Source organism: Triticum aestivum, chromosome 2D (genome assembly GCF_018294505.1).
Source record: "Triticum aestivum cultivar Chinese Spring chromosome 2D, IWGSC CS RefSeq v2.1, whole genome shotgun sequence".
NCBI classification, from domain to species: domain Eukaryota; kingdom Viridiplantae; phylum Streptophyta; class Magnoliopsida; order Poales; family Poaceae; genus Triticum; species Triticum aestivum.
This window is the reverse complement of record NC_057799.1, coordinates 586646398-586651925: the sequence shown is the minus strand read 5'-3', so window position 1 is coordinate 586651925 and position 5528 is coordinate 586646398.

The following is a 5528-nucleotide window of genomic DNA, read 5'->3' as shown; positions in this document are numbered from 1 at the left end:
TGAGATTCTCCATATTTAACCGTGATATAAACCGGCATAACTTATATATCATTGGTGTTGATAACACGATGTGTATCCACAGAAGGTTGAGGTGACTGCGGCGGGTTATAAATGATCCCGTATGAGCCGTGTCAGCAACTCGGCCAATGGTTCCTTCCAACTGGCTGTTTGAAGTTTAACCAAACTGTAGTGATGGCGACTTGTGCGCATGTCCATTGAGCCATCCGGTGCAGACGGCGGTTGATAGTATATGATAATTTGCTTCCATTTTGTTGAAAGAAAACCGGGCTACCCAAGCTGTGACTTGCTCATACTCAAAAAACAGCTCATGCAGACGGGTGCGGCCCGGTGTGTTGATGTAGACCAGGCCGCGAGAGACGGGCGACAAAGACGACCGCGGCTTCAGAGGCGGCACAGACAGATGAGTCGGCCGCGGTATTGTAAACCGGCGTGGACGGGCGATTTAGCCACGTCATATTGATGTAAACCGGTCTGCAGAATGGCGGTTTGCACATATATTCATCGAGCTTGATGGCATGATAAGATACTAGCGCATTTATAATGGTAGCGCGAGCTTATACATCCATGACACAGCCATAGCTTTTGCAGTGAACAATTGTCCTGCATAACAATATTGCAGACCAAGGCAAAGGTAAACTGTTCTTTGACAAAAATAATATGTGCTAAAAATATATTTTAGATGGATATCACCTGATGTGTTTAGGCCAAAAATAATCCGCCATGAAGTTAATGATCACTAGGTGAAACTGAAATCAATCACGGCCGAGGCGGCCGCGGTGTTGTAAGCCGGTGTGGACGAGCAAGTTGTCCTCTTTGTTGTAAGCCGGCGCGGATGCGTGAACTGGCCGCGAGAGTGGACGGGCGAGTCGTCCGCAGCGTTGTAAGCCGGCGTGGTCGCGAGAGACGGCCACGGCGTTGTAAGCCGGCACGGTCGCGAGAGACGGCCACGGCGTTGTAAGCCGGCGCCGTCGTGAGAGACGGCCACGGCGTGGGAAGCCGGCGCGGTCGCGAGAGACGGCCACGGCGTTGTAAGCCGGCGTGGTCGCGAGAGACGGCCACGGCGTGGTAAGCCGGGGCGGTCGCGAGAGACGGCCACGGCGTTGTAAGCCGGTGCGGGAGTCCGTTGAGTAACGACAACCACCTGTGCCAAAAGATGTTGGCATGCCTCCATCTCCGCGGTATAATATTACTTTGTAATAAATAATTCTCCTGCATGTAAAATACAGCAGGGCAAAGTAGTTTTGCTCGGATGAAAATAAATAAATAGGGTAAATAGCACCTGATTTTTGTCTAGACGACAGATGATCCTTTGCGCGGATCAAAATTTCACTCATGGTGCCGGTTGATCTTTACCCACTTCCTTTAAACCCCCTGGGCAGTCAACACACCCGTGAAACGGATCCAGATAGAGCCAACACGGCCAGCCAGCAGTCAGGCGCAGGCAAGCTCGCTGTAGCATGGTTGATGGATTGGGGGTGGATCAAGGCGGCCGCGAAACAGAGCATATCACAGTATGGCAGAACCGGCTGGGCAGCTCGACTTGAGCAGAGGCGGCTCCGAGCAGATGAACCCGTGGGGCAGTTTGACGCGCAGACGTTAAAGCATGGTGGCAGATTAGTGCACAAGTGAGGCAAGTGACCCGGCTCGTGGTACGGCGGTAAAAACACCCGGCCGGTTCATCGGTGGAGAAAGCTTGCAGGTGGAGCAGTAGAGAGGCATAGGGCTGGTGGCCCTCAAGTGTGGCAAGGCCGCGCGGCCGAAGTGGCCCATCGGCAGAAGCATGCGAATGGGCGGTTGAGGCGACTCGCGCATTCCGTTGCTGAGTCGGTTTTTCTGCAAAAATCCACGTCCGTCTCATCTTCCGAGTCGTGGCCTGTTCCTCCTCTCTCTCTTTTTTTATGTGAACTAGCACATTAGCAAACTCACGTGAGGGATCTTTGGCGCATATGTCTTTGTCCTTCCCATGTAGGAGTAAGCAGTAATATTAGTTTTTGATTCTTGCGTGAACATTGGTGCTTGGTCCTTCACGTGGGGGCGGGGCTGTAGCTTCAGAGATGTGACATCGCTACTTGAATTTTGACAGGACCAATGGATGGACCACTCGGGGGTTGACCCTTGCCCGCACACGCGTTTGTTGATTGATCGGATTCAACGGATCACTTTGTATCGGCGGCGCACAGCAGAATTCCAAACCCTTGCGTCGGCGGCTTATTCGCTACGGGCGACTCACGGCCGCGGGCGTGAGCCTTGCGCGAGGGCGGCTCATGGCTGTGAAGACGACGACTGTGAGGCGGCATCGAAGTTGACTTGGAAAAGAAGCGGGACTGTCCGCGGCCTGGATCCAGACCCGTGGCCACCTTTTCGCCGAAGGGGCCGGCGACGGCGACTCGGACGACAGCGGCTCTGCCGCGGGCGACTCGTGAGCCACCGGCGACTCGGGCAACGGCGGCTCTGCCGCGGGCGACTCGAGCGACAGCACGGTGATTCGGATGACGGCGGCTCCTGCGCGGGTGTTTCGTGAGCCGCCGGCGACTCGGATGATGGCGGTTCTGCCGCGGGCGACTCGGACGACGTCACGGGGCGAGTCGCGGCGCGAGAGGCCAGCGGCGGAGGGCACGGTGCCTGCCCCGGATGGGTGCATCGGCGAGGTTGAGCACCCGGTCGCGGGCGGGTTGATACCTTGATGGCGGCCGTTTTGCTGATCTCTGTTTCGTGCCCCTCCAAAAATTTACACTGTACTTCTTTTTTGCATGATCTCAATCTTGGTAGCTTGTCTTTTAGTATCACATGCCGGGTCATACGAGAACTTGAGGTTGCTCGAGACGCAACATGACCCAACAATCCAGAATTTGTACAGGCAGCAGGCGAGGAAGACCATGATCCCTACAAGGCCACCACAAACCAAGAAACTTGTCTCACTCGACGGAGGCGGACAGGCAGCAGAGGCGAGCATGGCGGCTTGACCGTGGCGGTTCAGCGGAGGCGAAACACGACAGCGCGCCAGAGCCTGATGCGGCGGCTCACCGCAAACCACGAAGGCAACAGTGGACAGGCAAGCGCGGAGGGCCAGGCAACTCAGCGTGTGACAGTAGCGGAGAAGCGGAGGGCCGGGCGACTCGGACACGGGACGGCAGCGGAGGGCTGGTCCGGCTTACTCAGCGCGGGACCTCAGCTGCCCGGAGTGGCAGAGCAACTCGCAGGCATGGCCGTGGAAGAACCCAAATCCAATCCACTTCCGGGTCCGTGGCTCGGTTGCTGTCAGTTTGGCTATCCATCTTCGTGTCTTTTTTGGGGGTCAAACTTGATGTTTGACGTGTTGGGGAAAGGTACTACTACTTGGACTCCGATTGGTTGTTTAACACGGGTCATACTAGTTGCAACTTGCAGCCCATATGCAGTGACAATGACTCGGCCAATCGGACAAAATCGGCTGTACCAATCAGACTCGACCTTGTAGGCAGGGCAGCTGCCGAAACGCAAACTCCGATCTGATTCGGCGGAAATGCCCAGACGCGTGCGGCGCGGCACGTAACCCTAATCTCTTGTCTTGAACGAATCTCGTATATGCCGGCTCCGATGAAATCGCAAGCTTCTTGATCCCTTGATTAGATCCCTTCAAGAACTCAACACCACCATGCGCGGCCCCACGGTGGGCGCCAACCGTCGTGGAATTGTCACGGCAGATGTCCTTAGCGTGAGGACTCAGTCATGAGGCCAGCGCATCTATGTAGTAGCTTGAGAGGGGTTGGTTGGGATGAGAGACGCAGGGCGGATCAACGCACAAGACAAGGGTTTAGACAGCTTCGGGCCCCTGGAAACATCATCTGGTAACAACCCTACGTGTTGTTTGGGGCTAGGTCTCATTATGATCACGGGAGAGTCGCCGGTCCGGCTCTCGGTGTTTAGCCCTAGAGATTATTTCTTGTTGCTTGTCCTTCTTTGGGGAGCCCTGCCCCTCCTTATATAAGTTAGAGGGGCGGGTTACATGTGGAGTCCTAGTAGGACTAGGACTAGTCTATCTTTTCTTACAAGTTGAATACAAGTCCGGGTCTTGCTTCCTCGTAAAGGAAATATTCGTCATCCCTTTCTTCTTAAGTCGGCCCATCATAAACATGAGCCGGCCTTCTGGGCCTTGGGCCTACTCTTCTATCTGACCCGCCGTCGGGGTCATCCGTGAGTCGTCAGGCTCGTGAGTCGTCTGGCAGTGAGCCGCCAGTCCTCCGGTGGGTCACGGTGAAGCGCCAAGTCCGGCCGGGTCATACTTCCGGCCGGGTCATTCCACGGGGTATATCCCCCACACCGTCCGTACTTCATCGACCTTTCTACCCCTCCCTCTTGAAACCCTAGACTGCTCATCCACCGGCATACCAGAGCCCATTCACTGCCAACGGCGTCTACCTCACCGGATCTGCTTCTGCGGCCGCATCTACCCCTCCCACCTCCACTAGAAACAAGTAGAATGCTCATCCACCACTGTACCACAGCCCATTCAGTGCCGGCCTTGTCCACGGTGCCGGATCTGCTTCGCCGGTACTCTCGTCAACCACAGCGCATCTGCAACGGCTCATTCGTACTCCTCACTGGAGATGCTTCGTCCACACACCCTCGGAGCCGCCCCACCGACGGCCTCTGATCCTCTTCGCCGACACCTTCCTCAACCCTACCGGAGCCGCTTCGCCGACACCATCGTCAACCCTACCGGAGTAGCTTCGCCTATACCATTCTCAACCCTACTGTGCCACTTTGCCAACTCACAAGTCCACGGTCACAGATTCGCTTCGTCGCACCCTCATCCAACCTACCGGAGCAGCTTCTGACGCCCCGTTCATGGCCGCAGATCCGCATTGTCGACATCATCCTTAACCCAACCACTGGAGCAGCTTCACCGATGCCCTCATCCACGGCCACAGATCCGCTTCGCCCACTGTTTGTCTCAAATCCGGCGGATCTTGGGTAGGGGGTCCCGAACTATGCGTCTAAGGCTAATGGAAACAGGAGGCGGGGGACACAATGTTTACCCAGGTTCGGGCCCTCTCGATGGAGGTAATACCCTACTTCCTGCTTGATTGATCTTGATGATATGAGTATGACAAGGGTTGATCTACCACGAGATCATAGAGGGTAAACCCTAGAAGCTAGCCTATGATTATGATTGACCTTGATCCTGCGGACTAAACCCTCCGGTTTATATAGACACCGGAGGGGGCTAGGGTTACATAGAGTCGGTTATAGAGAAGGAGATCTACATATCCGATTTGCCAAGCTTGCCTTCCACGCAAAGGACAGTCCCACCCGGACACGGGACGAAGTCTTCAATCTTGTATCTTCATAGTCCAACAGTCCGGCCAAAGTATATAGTCCGGCTGTCCGAGGACCCCGTAATCCAGGACTCCCTCAGTAGCCCCTGAGCCAGGCTTCAATGACGATGAGTCCGGCGCGCAGATTGTCTTCGGCATTGCACGCCGGGTTCGTTCTCCGAATACTCCATAGAAGATTTTAAACATAAG